Source organism: Monodon monoceros, unplaced genomic scaffold (assembly GCF_005190385.1).
Source record: "Monodon monoceros isolate NGI ecotype Baffin Bay Population unplaced genomic scaffold, NGI_Narwhal_1 Super_Scaffold_18, whole genome shotgun sequence".
Taxonomy (NCBI): Eukaryota; Metazoa; Chordata; class Mammalia; order Artiodactyla; family Monodontidae; genus Monodon; species Monodon monoceros.
The window spans coordinates 137,038,228-137,052,866 of record NW_021703774.1 but is presented as its reverse complement, the minus strand read 5'-3'; the positions used below and the strand labels follow the sequence as shown (position 1 = coordinate 137,052,866).

Sequence of the window (14,639 nt, the reverse complement as noted above, 5' to 3'; positions counted from 1 at the left end):
TGTTGTTTAATCTCCACTTACTTGAATTTTTTAGTTTTCTTCTTGTAATTGTTTTCTAATTTTAAACCACAGTGGTTGGAAAAGATACTTTCTATGATTTCAATCTTAAATTTATTGACTTGTTTGTGGCCTAGCACATGATCTGTCCTAGAGAACATTCCACGTGTACTTGAGAAGAATGTGTATTATGTTGCTTTTGGATGGAATGTTCTGCAAGTGACTGTTAAGTCCATCTGGTCTGGTATCTTGTTTAAGGCTGATGTTTCCTTATTGATTTTCTGTCTGAATGATCTATCTATTGATGAAAGTGGAGTATTAAAATCCCCTACTATTATGGTATTGCCATCTCTTTCTCTCTTTTTTTTTTGGCTGCGCTGTGCTGGGGCTTTCTCTCTATTTGCAGCGAGTGGGGGCTACTCTTCGTTGTGGTGCATGGGCTTCTCATTGTGATGGCTTCTTTTGTTGTGGAGCACGGGCTCTAGGCACGCAGGCTTCAGTAGTTGCAGCATGTGGGCTCAGTAATTGTGGCACGCAGGCCCTAGAGCATGCGGGCTTCAGTAGTTGCTGCACGTGGGCTCAGTAGTTGCTGTGCACAGGCTCTAGGGTGCATGGGCTTCAGTAGTTGTGGCTTACAGGCTATATAATAAATAAAGATAAAAATAAGGATAATTGAAGATCGGGGAAGACAAGATCTTTCTGGGAGTTGGAGAAAACATCATAAGCCAAGTCATGAATGTGGGAGTGAATATAGTATGTTCAGGGAACAGTTTGAAAAACTGGATTGGAGGGTGGCAGCTGGAGAAGATGCAAAGTAAGATGATTAGGTGTTGCCTAACAGAAGTGCCTAACATTTATGACACATGAAAAATAGATGTTTTTCTTCCGTAGTTAATGGTAGGTACCTTGATAACTTTTATTTGAAAATTATTGAAAACTATAAAATAGTAAAATTCATCCATAGTCCCATAATTTTAAAAAGCATATATATTAAAAGTCCTTATTTGCCTGTTTAATCTTGTTCTTCAGAGGTAACCAGTGTACCTATATGTCCTTTCTTTATTCCAAGTTTATACAGACATATCTAAGCATTCATACACATATACATATACATATACATGTTCAGATTGTTAAAAAACACTGATATGTTCATGGAGAAGACTAATGATTTTATACATGTTGCTTTTTCACATGGCAAATGGACAGCTTTCCTGGCTAGAACATATTGATATACTTCCTTATTTTTAACAGCTGCCTAGTATCCCATTACATGGCTGTAGGGTTTTCAATCAGTCCCTTCTGCTCTTCTGACTAGGTTGTTTAATTTTAGTTTTACATGTTCTTTTTTTTTGCTATTACAGTGTTCCAGTCAACATTCTTGTACATATATCTTTACTTTCTCCAGCCATTCTTTCTTTTTTTTTCCCCCTCCCACCCTCCTCAAGCTATTATTTCTATAGGATAGATTCCTGGGGCAGGCAAGCAACTTAGACAATGTTTTAGCTTGAGATGGTCCTGAAGATATTTTACAGCTAAAGTGAATCTGTGAAGCCCAGAGTGAAGTAATTATCCAGTGACATTGGACCCAGTTAGCAGTTAATGATTCAACTGAGACCAGGTCTTTTAATCGAAATAAACTTTTTGCTGTACCTGGAGAACCTATCATTTTTTCCCTTCTCTTTCACTATGAGTTTCTTCTCCATTTCTCTTTTATACTTTGTCTTTTCCTCCTTTTTATTTCTATCTACATGAAATCCTTTTGTTGGCATTTCACTACCCCCCATTTCCATATACATCTGCACTTCTTTTTTTCTTGCTCTTTTTCTTCTTTTCTTCCCTTATTAATTTATTAATTATAGCAATTTGTAACTGAATTTATTAAGATTTTGTATTTAGAATCCTAAATTTAAAAATCAGGTGATTGAACAATCTATTTGAATGTAACAAAAATAACTTGCTGTTCCTGTTTATGGCCCCTAGGTGGCTCTCTATAGCAGAGGGCTTAACTTACCACTCATGCATTGCTGTTTTGGTTTCTGTCTTTGTCCTATGTCTTTCCCTTCAGATCATGTGTCCTAACTTCCCTTTTTATGGGTGTGCTGCAAACAAAGGTAATAATTTCTTATACAAGAGAGAATTATTTCCTTGAACTAAAAAGGATACTTGTTCCACTGGGAATACTATTCACAACAAACAAATATATGTGGCTGCCTACCTGGATCAAATATTTCTGATAAAAATTTAGCATCCAAGTTGAGATGTGTTGGAACCATAAAATATACATGAATTTTAAAGATTTTATATGAAAAAAGAATGAAACTGTCTCAACAATTTAAAAATATTTCTGCATATTTGTGCCAGCACAATACACATAAATGATATTGTTTAAATAAACTAAAATATTAAAAAAAAAATTTTGGGACTTCCCTGGTGGCACAATGGTTGAGAATCCGCCTGCCAATGCAGGGGACATGGGTTCGATCCCTGATCTGGGAAGATCCCACATGCCACGGAGCAACTAGGCCCGTGTGCCACAACTGCTGAGCCCATGTGCCACAAGTACTGAAGCCTGTGTGCCTAGAGCCCGTGCTCTTCAACAGGAGAAGCCACCGCAACGAGAAGCCTGTACACCGCAACGAAGAGTAGCCCCCGCTCGCCACAACTAGAGAAAGCCCACGCGCAGCAACGAATACCCAATGCAGCCAAAAATAAATAAATAAATAAACAAAACCACTCTTACTTTAAAAAAATATATTTTTTTAAAAAAAATTTCTTTGAAATTATAATATTTTGGATATATTGGGTTAAATTAATATATTCAAATAAATTCTACCTGTTTTTTTTTTAATGTGGCTGCTTGAAAATTTATAATTACATATATGGCTTACACATTATTTTTTTCTTTATTGGCCTGAGTGTAGCCAAGAAAGGGACTTAAGAGGCTGTTGCTTTTATGAGATGAAATGGATCTATGGTTCCCGTTGTTGGCACTTCCTACCAGTTAATTTATTTTGGTTAGTTTTATAATTTCTTAGAGTTTGAATGTTGCCACTCAGTTTGGCCTCTGACCACTTATTTTTCGGTCCATCTAAGCATGTGATTTGATGTGATTTCGATCCTCAGGTCAGCAGCAGGCAAGGAGGGAGTGCTGAAGTCAGCTCTTGGTTGAACTTTAGGCATCAGGGAAAGCCTGGGATTGGCTGTTCATAGCACAGACAAACATAGGAGAAAATTAGGAGTTAAATTTACCAAAGAAGTAGAGGAACAGTGTGTTCTTGTTTTTTATTTTTTGCCAAAACATCTCTTCATTATTTCTTTAGGCTGAGAACAAGAGCTGTTGCTCTGCTTTTAACTTCCTAGGGTGAACTAAACGTTTTTATCCCCTCAAAATTCAGATGTTAAAACTCTGATTCCCAAGGTGATGGTATTTGGAGGTGGGGCCTTTGGGAAGTAATTAGGTTGTGAGGGTGGAGGAATCCTCATGATGGGATTAGTGCCCTTATAAAGACACGAGAGAGTTTGTTTCCACTCTGCTCTCTGCCATGTGAGGATACATTGAGAAGACAGCCATCTGCAAACCAGGAAGTGGGCTTTCACTAGATGCCAGATGTGCTGACACCTTGATCTTGGATTTTCCAGCTCTCAGAATTGTGAGAATATGTTGGTTAATCCACCTGGTCTATGTATTCTATTATAGAAGCCCAAACTGATTAAGACATGGGGCAAGGAGCAAGAGATATTTCATCCCCAGATACTTAGAATGACAGATGCCAAACTTTTATGAGTGTTTGTATATATGTTTGGAAGGATTTGCATAGTTACTTCTTACATTTGCATGGCCCACTCTTACAGGAGCTGCTTATTTTAAAATTTTTATTTTCCTGGAACTTCCCTGGTGGTCCAGTGGTTAAGACTCCACACTCCCAATGCAGGGCACCTGGGTTCCATCCCTGGTCAGGGAACTAGATCCCGCATGCCCCAACGAAGATCCTGTGTGCTGTAACTAAGACCTGACACAGCCAAATAAATATAAAAATTTAAAAAAGCAAAAATTTTATTTTCCTTGTTGTAAAAGTCATAAAAAATGGAAGAATACAGAAAAAATAAAGAAGAAATAATCGCCTGTAATGACAGTCATCATTAGTGATTTGCTAATTTAGCTAAAAAAAGTCGAGATTGTGCTGTATCTATAATTCGATTTACTTCATTTTCACTTAACGTTATTTTTTGAGTATGTCATGTTAAAAATTATAAGCAAAAAATTTCTAATGTCTGCATTACAATTTATCACATGGCTGTATTATAATTTACTTAGGATTGCTCCTGTTATTGGACATTTAGATTTTTATTTATTATTATTGTAAGGTATGCTGCGATGAACACAATTTCAGCAATATTTTTCTGCACTTGATTCTTTTCTTGTGACAGATCCCAAACTGATATTATTTAGTAAAAGATATGAACTTTTTCTTTTAAAGACTAATGGCTTTATTATTTTCAGAAAGGAATTCATGCTAATTATAAAGAAATTCAAGCAATACAGTAAAATCCAAAGGGGAAAAAAAGTTTTCCCAAATCCCAGTTTCATTAACACTTATTAGGGGTGAGAGAGCGGGAGAGACAGAGAGAGAGAGAGACGGAGAGAGAGGGAGAGGGAATGAATTACCTTTTCCTTTTCTTCAGTCCTAAGGAGGAGGACTCCACCCTTATGACCTCATTTAATCTTTATCTCTGAAAAGCCCTTTTCCCCCCAAATACAGTAACATTGGGGGTAAAGGATTCAACATAACTGTTGGGATGGAGAAAATTCAGTCCATAGCAATGAAGGTTCCAATTTTGCCACATCTGCCAAAATTTGTTATTGTCTGTCTTTTTTATTACAGCTATCCTAGTAGGTGTGAAGCAGTATCTCCTTGTGGTTTTGAGTTGCATTGCCATGATGGCTAATGATATTGAATATCTTTTCATGTATTAAAGCCCATTTGTGTATCTTTGGAGAAATGTCTACTCAGATCCTTTGCCCATTTTAAAATTAGGTTGTCTCTATATTACGGAGTTGTAAGATATATTCTAGATACAAGTCCTTTATCAGAGAGATGATTTGCAAATATTTTCTCCCATTCAGTGGCTTCTCTTTTCAGTTTTTTAATGGTATCCTTTAAGGCAGCGGTCCCCAACCTTTTTGGCACCAGGGGCCTGTTTCGTGGAAGACAGTTTTTCCACGGATGGGGTTGGGGTGGGGTGATGGTTCAGGCGGTAATACAAGCAATGGTTCAGGTGGTAATGTGAGCGATGGGGAGCATCAGATGAAGCTTCGCTTGCTTGCCCACCGCTCACCTCCTGCTGTGTGGCCTGGTTCCTAACAGGCAGAGGACTGATACCGGTCCACAGCCCAAGGGCTGGGGACCCCTGCTTTGAGGCATAAAAGTTTAAATTTTGATGAAGTTCAATTGATCTATTTTTTGTTGTTGTTGCTTATGCTTTTGGTGTCATATCTAAGAAACATTGCCAAATTCAAGGTCATGACAATTTACTTTTATGTTTTCTTGTAAGAATTCTGTAGTTTTAGCTGTTACAGTGAGGTCTTTTTTCCATTTTGAGTTGTTTTTTTTTTTAATATAGTGTGAGGTAGGGATCCAACTTCATTCTTTTGCATGTGGATGTCCAGTTGTCCCAGCACCATTTACTGAAAAGACTATCCTTAACACCCATTTACTTGTCTTGGTACCTTTGAAAAAATAACTTGATAGGGCTTCCCTGGGGCACAGTGGTTGAGAGTCTGCCTGCCGATGCAGGGGACGTGGGTTCGTGCCCCGGTCCGGGAGGATCCCATATGCCGCGGAGGGGCTGGGCCTGTGAGCCATGGCCACTGAGCCTGCGCGTCCGGAGCCTGTGCTCCGCAATGGGAGAGGCCACAACAGTGAGAGGCCCGCACACCGCAAAAAAAAAACAAAAAAAACCAAACAAAAAAGCCCCTTGATTTTGGGACTTGACTCCGTGCTCCCAATGCAGGGAGCCTGGCTTCGATCCCCGGTCAGGGAACTACATCCCACATGCATGCTGCAACTGAGAGTTCGCATGCTGCAACTAAGAGCCTGCATGCTGCAACTAAGACCCAGCGCAGCCAAATAAAGTAAGTAAATAAATAAATATTAAAAAAATAACCAAACCACACTGTCAAGGGTAAAGACTTAATAAAAATAATATTTTAAAAAATTGATTTTAATTGTGAGAGTTTATTTCTGTACTCTCAATTCTATTCCACTGATCTATATAGTCTTATGCTAGTTAATACTACAGTATTTTGGTTACTGGGTTTTGTTTTTTGTTTTTCTTTTTTTGGACCCACTGTGTGGCAGGCAAGATTTTAGTTCCCCAACCAGGGATCAAACCCATGCCCCCTGCAGTGGAAGCACAGAGTCCTAACCCCTGGACCACCAGGGAATTCCCTGGCTACTGTTGTTTTTTAGTAAGTTTTGAAATCAGGAAGTAAGAGTCTTCTAAATTCTTCTTTTTCCAGATTGTTTTGGCTGTTCTCTGTCCATTGAATTTCCACATGAACTTTGGGATTGGCTTATCAATATTTGCAAAGAAACCAGTTGAGATTCTGATAGGGATTGTGTTGACTGTATATCATTTTGAGGAGTATTACCATTTTAACCATCTGAAATCTTCCATTCATGAGCATGGAATGTCTTTTCATTTATTTAAAATAGATCTTTCATTTCTTTCAACAATGTTTATAGTTTTCTGAGTGTAAGTTTTACACTTTTTTTGTTAAATTTATTCCTAAGTGTTTTATTTTTAGTGATGCTTTTGTAAATGGAATTATTTTCTTTCTTTTTAATATTTATTTATTTGGCTGTGCTGGGTCTTAGTTGTGGCATGCGGGATCTTTGTTGCCACGTGTGGAATCTTCATTGTGGCATGCGGGATCTTTTAGTTGCAGCATGTGGGATCTTTTAGTTGTGGCATGTGGAATCTTTGGTTGTGGCATGTGGGATCTTTAGTTGTGGCATGCAAACTCTTAGTTGCAGCATGTGGGATCTAGTTCCCAGACCAGAGATCGAACCCGGGCCCCCTGCATTGGGAACATGTAGTCCTAGCCACCGGACCATGAGGGAAGTCCCTAGTTTCTTAACTTCATTTTAAGTTGTTCTTGGCAAGTGTATGGATATATTTAATTTTTATATGTTGATCTTATGTCCTGTAATCTTGATGAACTTGTTGATTCTAATAGATTTTAGTGGATTCCTTAGGATTTTCTATTTGCAAGATAATGTCATCTACAAATAGAGATAGTTTTTCTTCTTTTTTTTTTCAATTTGGTTGCTTTTTATTTATTTTCTTGCCTAATTCCCCTAGCTAGAACTTCTAGTACAATGTTGAATAGAAATGGTGAGAGCAGACATTTCATCTTGTTTCTGCTTTTATGAGGGAAGCATTCAGTCTTTCACCATTAAGCATGTTATCTGTGGTAGATGCCTTTTATCAGGTTGAGGAAGTTCCCTTCTTTTCCACACTTAAAAAAATTTTTTAAAAATCAATTAATTAATTTTTGGCTGCATTGGGTCTTTGTTGCTGCGTGCAGGCTTTCTCTAGTTGTGGCGAGCAGGGGCTACTCTTCGTTGTGGTGCATGGGCTTCTCATTACGGTGGCTTCTCTTGTTGCAGAGCACAGGCTCTAGGGCGCGTGGGCTTCAGTAGTTATGGCACATGGGCTCAGTAGTTGTGGTATGCAGGCTCTAGAGCACAGGCTCAGTAGTTGTGGTGCACGGGCTTAGTTGCTCCACAGCATGTGGGATCTTCCTGGACTAGGGATCGAACCCATGTCCCCTGCATTGGCAGGCGGATTCTTAACCACTGTGCCACCAGGGAAGTTCCTCCATGCTTTTTAAAAGTGTTTTTTTTTTTATCAGGAATCTGTTTAGGATTTTGTCAAATGCTTTTTCTGGGTCTGTTGAGACGATTGTGTGGTGTTTGCCCTTTATTCTATTGATATGGTGTATTACATTAATTGATTTTTAGACATTAAACCAACCTTGCATTCCTGGGATAAATCCCACTTTGTCATGGGTTTTTTTAATGTGTTGTTGATTCAGTTTGCTAGCATTTCATTGAAGATATTTTCATCTACATTCGTAAGAGATATTGGTGTATAGTTTTCTTGTGATCATCATTCTTTTTAATTTTCTTCACACAGTGGGTGTACAGTGGTATCTTATTGTGGATTTAATTTGTATTTTCCTAATATTTAATGGTGTTGAGCATCATTTCATGTTTTTATTTGTCATTGGTATATCTCCTTTGATGAATTCAATGACTGTTCAAATATTTTGCCCAATTATTAGTTGGTTATTTTCTTATTATTGTGTTGTAAGAGTTCTTTATATATTCCAGATAGATACAAGCTCTTGTTCAATATGTTTTACAAATATTTTCTCCAGCTCTCTGGACTTGCCCTTTCCTTTTATAAATGGTATCTTTTGAAGAGTAAAAGTTTAAAATTTTGATGAAGTCTAGTTTGTCTGTTTTTTACTATTGTGCTTTTTGTATGCTATTTAAGAAAATTTTAAGTTAATTTTTGTAAGTGGTAGGAAGTAAAGATCAATGTTTAAAATTTTTAAAAAATGTGTATCCCATATTTCGTACAGCCCCATTTGTTGAAAAGATTATCTTTTCCCCATTGAACTGCCTTGACATCTTTGCTGATAATCAGTTGACCATGTAGTGTGGATCATTTTTTGGACTCTTCCTTGATCAGTCTTTATGCCAATACTTTACTTTCTTGAATGCTGTAACATTATAATAAGCCTTGAAATCAAATTGGAATGCATATTCTCCCAACTTTGTTTTTCTTTTACAAAATTGATTTGGCTATTCTAATCCTTTGCATTTGCATATACATTTTAACAATTGGCTTGTCAATTTCTATAAAAATGCTTCCTGCAGTAGGTTTATAGGTTAATACATAGGGATCCCCACATTTTTAACAATATTAAATGTTCCAGTCCATGAAAATTGTTTATCTCTCTTTATTTAGGTCTTTGATTTCTTTCAGTAATGTTTTTTAGTTTTCAATGTGTAACTCTTTTACATATTTTATTAAAAATTTCCCCAGGTATTTCAAGTTTTTTATGTTATTAAAAATAGCGCTTATTTTAATACCAGTTTCCAACTGTACATTGTATTTTGTGATCTAGCTAATCTCTCTTCCTAGTCTAGTGGCTTTTTTAAGATTCTGTAGGATTGTCTGCATAAACAATCATATCATCTATGTACATATCATCATATCATCTATGTTCTTCCTTTTCAATCTGTATGCCTTTTATTTATTTTTCTTGCCTTATGATTGCACTGGCTAGGGTCGTCACAACAAATTGAAATAGAGGTTGTGAGATCATTTATCTTTTCCTTGTTTTTGATCATAGGGGAAAACATTCAGATTTCACTATTAAATATGTTAGCTGTAAGTTTTTCACAGATGTTCTTTATCAGGTTGAGAAAGTTACCTTCTGTTCTTAGTTTGCTGAGAGTTTTTGTCCTGAGTATATGTTGAATTTTCTCACTTGCTTTTCCTGTACCTATGAGAGATCCTTATTTTGTTTGTTATTCTTAATTTAGTTGGTTAGTATGGTGAATTATATTGATTGATATTTGAATATTAACCCATCCTGTATTTCTGGGGTAAATGCTTGGTTGTGATGTCTTATCTTTTATATGTTGTTGGATTTAATTTGTTAAAATTATGCTAAGGATTTTTGTGTATATGTTTGTGATGGTGTTGATTTGTTTTCTTTTTTGTTTTAATGTTTATTTACTTTTGATATCAGGATAATGCTGGCCTCATAGAATGGTTGAGAATTGTTCCCTTCTCTTGTTTTTTTTTTTTTTTTTTTTACTTAGGAAGAGTTTGTTTATATAATTGTTATTTTTTTCCTTAAATGTTTGGTAGTGTTCACCAGTGCACATCTAGGTCTGTAGTTTTCTTTATGGGAAGGTTTTAAAGTTCAGTTTCTTTAGTAAGTATATTACTATTCAGGTTATCTATTTTTTTTTTTGAGTGGGCTTTGATAGTTTGTGCCCTTTAAGGAATTTGTCCATTTCATCTAAATTGTTGAATTTATTGACTAAAACTTGTTCATATTATTCCCATAGTATCCCCTTAAGGTAGGATCTTTAGATATGTCCTTTCTCTTCTTCTGTTGTTGGTAACCTTTGTCTTCTCTGTTTTTTCCATGATCAGTATAACAAAAGGTGTTTACCAGTCTTATTGATCTTGTCAGAGTACCAGCCCTTGTTTTCATTGATTTTTTCTCTTTTCTATTTCCTTCTACTAGGACCAGCCCTTGTTTTCATTGATTTTCTCTATTTTTTTCTCTTTTCTATTTCATTCTACTAATTTCTATCCATTCTACTTCATTCTGCTCATTTTCTGTTTATATCTGCTGTGATCCTTAATATTTCAATTCTTACATTGGGTTTAATTTACTCTGTTTTGTAGTTTATTAAGCTGGAAGCTTAGGTCATTGATTTTAAATCTTTTCAAACATGGGCATTTAATGTTATAGATTTCTTTTAAAACACTGCTTAAGCAGCATACCACAAATTTTTTATGTCATGATTTCATTCTCATTTAGGTCAAATTAGTTAGCAATTTCCATTGTGATTTCTTCTCTCACCCATACATTAGAAGTGTGTTGCTTAGCTTCCTAACATTTGGGCAGTTTACAGATACCTTTTTGTTACTGATATTTGTTTCTATTTTAATTATCTGTGGTCAGAGAATATACTTTGTATGATGTGAATGCTTTTTCATTTATTGAGACTTGTTTTTTGGCTCAAGATGTGGTGTGTTTTGGTAAATATTCTTGTGCACTTGAGAAGAATGTGTACTCTACTGTTGTTGGGTGGAGTGTTCTATAAATTCTAGGTCAAGTTGGTTGATAATATTGGTTGCCTTCTATATCCTTACTGGTTTTTCTGTCTACTTGTTCTATCAGTTATTGAGAGGGAGATATTGAGATCTGCTGCTAAATCTGTGGATTTGTCTATTTTTTTTCAGTTTTATCAGTTTTTGCTTCGTGTAGTTTGAGGCTCTCATATTAAGTGTATTAACATTTAAGATTGTTATGTCCTTGATAAATTGACCCCTTCATCATTGTGAGGTGATGTGAGGTGTATTATATCATGAAACTGAAAACACATTTGTGAAAGTTTTTATGGATCCCAGCCAGGTACTCCCTTTGTCAGACCCTGCCTTTTGAAGGATTTTAGGCTACTTATAAGAACTTATCTCTTGTAGTGTTCTTTGATGTTATATCTATTTTGTCTGATATTAACATAGCCATTTCAGCTTTCTTTTGAGTAGAATTAGAATTGTTTATCTTTTTCCATCCTTTTACCTATTTCTGTCTTATGTTTGAATTATGTTTTTTAGGCAGCATTTAGTTGGGTCTTGCTTTTTAACAATATAATAATCTTTGCCTTTTAATTGGGCTTTTTATATCCTTTCCACTTAATGTGGTTATTGATATAGCTGGGTTTACATATTAGTGGTTAGCTGAAACTGATGCCTACCGGCTTGTACCAGCTTGCAAGATCTGATTATGCATATCTCTTCTCCTCTTTGCTTTCAGTGACATCATGCTAGTAGATTCAAATTGGCCATGGTGGGAGTATTTACAACACAAAAATAGACAAATGCTATCAATAAGACCACCCTCACCCCCCATGAGACTATTAAACATTTATTAGGACACCACTGATTTAAATCTACCATCTTTCTACTCATTTTCTTTTTGTTCAATATCTTTATTCCTTTTTTCCTCTTTGTCTTCTTTTCTGTTCATTGAGAATGTTTTATAATTTTATTTTGTCTGTTTTATGAACATATTAACTATGCCTCAGGTGTTTTGCTTTTAGTGGTTGCTTTAGGGTTTACATTCATCTTTAACTTGTTCACAAACCACCTTTAAGTAATGTTACGACTGATCACTATAGTATTACATGAACCTTACAAAGTATTTTTTTGTTTACCTCTTCCTAGAGGCACATTTTACTTCTATACATGTTATAAGCCCTATATCAGCTATTGATTTTGCTTTAAATAGTCAATTATTTTTAAAAGAATTCTTAAAGTAGAAAAAAACATATATTTCTCCACATGTTTATAATTTTCAGTGATCTTTATTCCTTTATTATTGATTCCAGTTTTCCTCTAGGATTATATTCTTTCTGCCTGAAGATTCTCCTTTAACATTTCACATAGTGCTGGTCTGCTGGTGATGAATTTTATCAGTTTTGTATGTTCTAATAATTCTTTATTTACCTTATTTTTTTTCATTTTTTTTTACCTTTTTTTTAAAGATGTATTTGCTGAGTACAGAATTCTAGTTTAGCTTCACTCTTTTTTTTTTTTTGGCTTTCATTGTTTTCAATTTAAAGTCTGCTGTCATTCTTATTTTTTTGCTCCTATATACTTAATGTGTATTTTTCTTTGGTTACTTTTAAGATTTTTCTTTATCACTGTTTTTTTTTTTTTTTTTTTTTTTTTGGGTTCGTGGGCCTCTCACCGTTGTGGCCTCTCTTGTTGCGGAGCACAGGCTTCAGACGCGCAAGCTCAGCGGCCATGGCTCACGGGCCTAGCTGCCCCGCGGCATGTGGGATCTTCCCAGACCAGGGCACGAACCCATGTCCCCTGCATCGGCAGCCGGACTCTCAACCACTGCGCCACCAGGGAAGCCCTATCACTGTTTTTTGTTTGTTTGTTTGGCGGTACGCGGGCCTCTCACTGTTGTGGCCTTTCCCGTTGTAGAGCACAGGCTCTGGACACGGAGGCCCAGTGGCCATGGCTCACGGGCCCAGCCACTCCACAGCATGTGGGATCCTCCCGGACCAGGGCATGAACCCGTGACCCCTGCATTGGCAGGCGGACTCTCAACCACTGTGCCACCAGGGAAGCCCTGTCTATCACTGGTTTTGAACAATTTTATTATGACATACCTTGGTGTAGTTTTATCGTGTTTCTTGTGCTTGGGGTTTGTTGAGGTTCTTGGATATATGAGTTATAGTTTTCATCAGATTTGAAAATTTTTCATCCATTATGCCTTAAAATGTTTTTTTTCTGACTTTTGTCTCTCTCCATTTTCTCTGTTTCTGGGACTCCAATTACATATCTACTAAACTTCTTGGTTGTTGTTCCATAATTCACTGATTTTGTTCATTTTTTTCTAGCTTTTTCCCTCCTCATATTTTAATTTGCTACTTCTCCAAGTTTACCAATCTATGCTGCATTGTCTAATCTGTTAATTCCACTGAATTTACTTTTCATTTCAGACAATGTATATTTTATCTCTAAAAGTTTCATGTGGGTCATTTTTTTATGTCTTCCCTATTTTTCTTTGTCATGTTCATGCTTTCTTCTACCTTCTTGAACAGATGGAGTATATTATAGTAACTGTTTTAATGTTCCCATCTAATTCTATCAGCTATATCATTTCTATTGATTGATTAATCCACTCTTTACAAGTTGTACTTTTCTGTTTCATTGCATGCCTTATAACTTGTGATTGAATGCTAGACATTTTAAATTTTACTTTGTTGGGTATTGAATTTTTATGTTCCGTTGACTACTTAGGGGTTTGTTCTGGGGTAGGTGTTTTTTAGAAGTGGTTTGATACTTTTGAGACTTGCTTTTAAGCTTCATTAGGTAGAATCAGAACAGCCTTTATTATTCTAAGACTAAACTGACACTGTTACTCAAGTAGTAACCTCAGGATTCCATTGATGCCCCATATGTTAGGAGATTTTTTCCATTGTGGTTTTGGGAATAAGAACTATTCCTGTCCCTGTGGGAACACTGGGAATTATTCTGCCTGCTCCTTTCCAGTGATTCTTTCCCTGGTCTCAGTAGTTTCCTCATATTCATGTGTTGATTAGACTCATTGAAAACTCAAGAGGAACTCTCTTCAGATCTTTAGCTCGTTCTCTCTCTCTCTCTCTCTCTCTCTCTCTCTCTCTCTCTCTCTCTCGTCTCTCCATTACTCTTCTCTGTGAGTTCTTTCAGAGATCACTATACTAAGCTTTATGTTGTCCATTGTCTGAAAACAGTTGCTTTGTATATTTTGTCCAGGTTTTTAGTTGCTTAAGACAGAAGGGTAAATCTGGTTTCTATAGTGCATCGTGACTAGAAGCAGAAGTTGTATATCATTGTTTTCATTCACATTCCTTTTTAACTTAGGTATGAACATTTTCTGTATTTTTTTAAATGTTCTTTTTTATATTTCTTCTGACAGAAAAAATCTTACATCTATGGAAATCCAAACACATAATTATATATACTTATTTTTAAGATTTCTGTGTTCACAGATTCCACAGATCCCATTTATCAGCTCATTTTGTCTTACTCCTTTGGATTGTCAAGTTGCTTATCATATCTAACTAAATAATTTTCCTCTTGTAAGCCTATTTTTTCTTAATCTTAGTTTTTTCATAGCATTCCCTTTAGAACCCCTTGTGCACCAAAAAAATCTTGATTTATTTCATTCAACAATTATTTATGGAATGTTTACTATGTAACAGGCCGTATGCTAGGCATTGGATACACATACAGAAGTATGTGAAGCAGAGTTCCTGCCCTCA

General features: G+C 36.1%; 1 protein-coding gene across 3 annotated transcripts in view; it reads left to right on the top strand.

Annotated features, from left to right (window-relative positions):
- The window catches only part of SCP2 (sterol carrier protein 2), a 160,977-nt gene that overhangs the window by 20,842 nt on the left and 125,496 nt on the right, over positions 1-14,639 (top strand). The gene's annotated exons all lie outside the window — the stretch shown is intronic.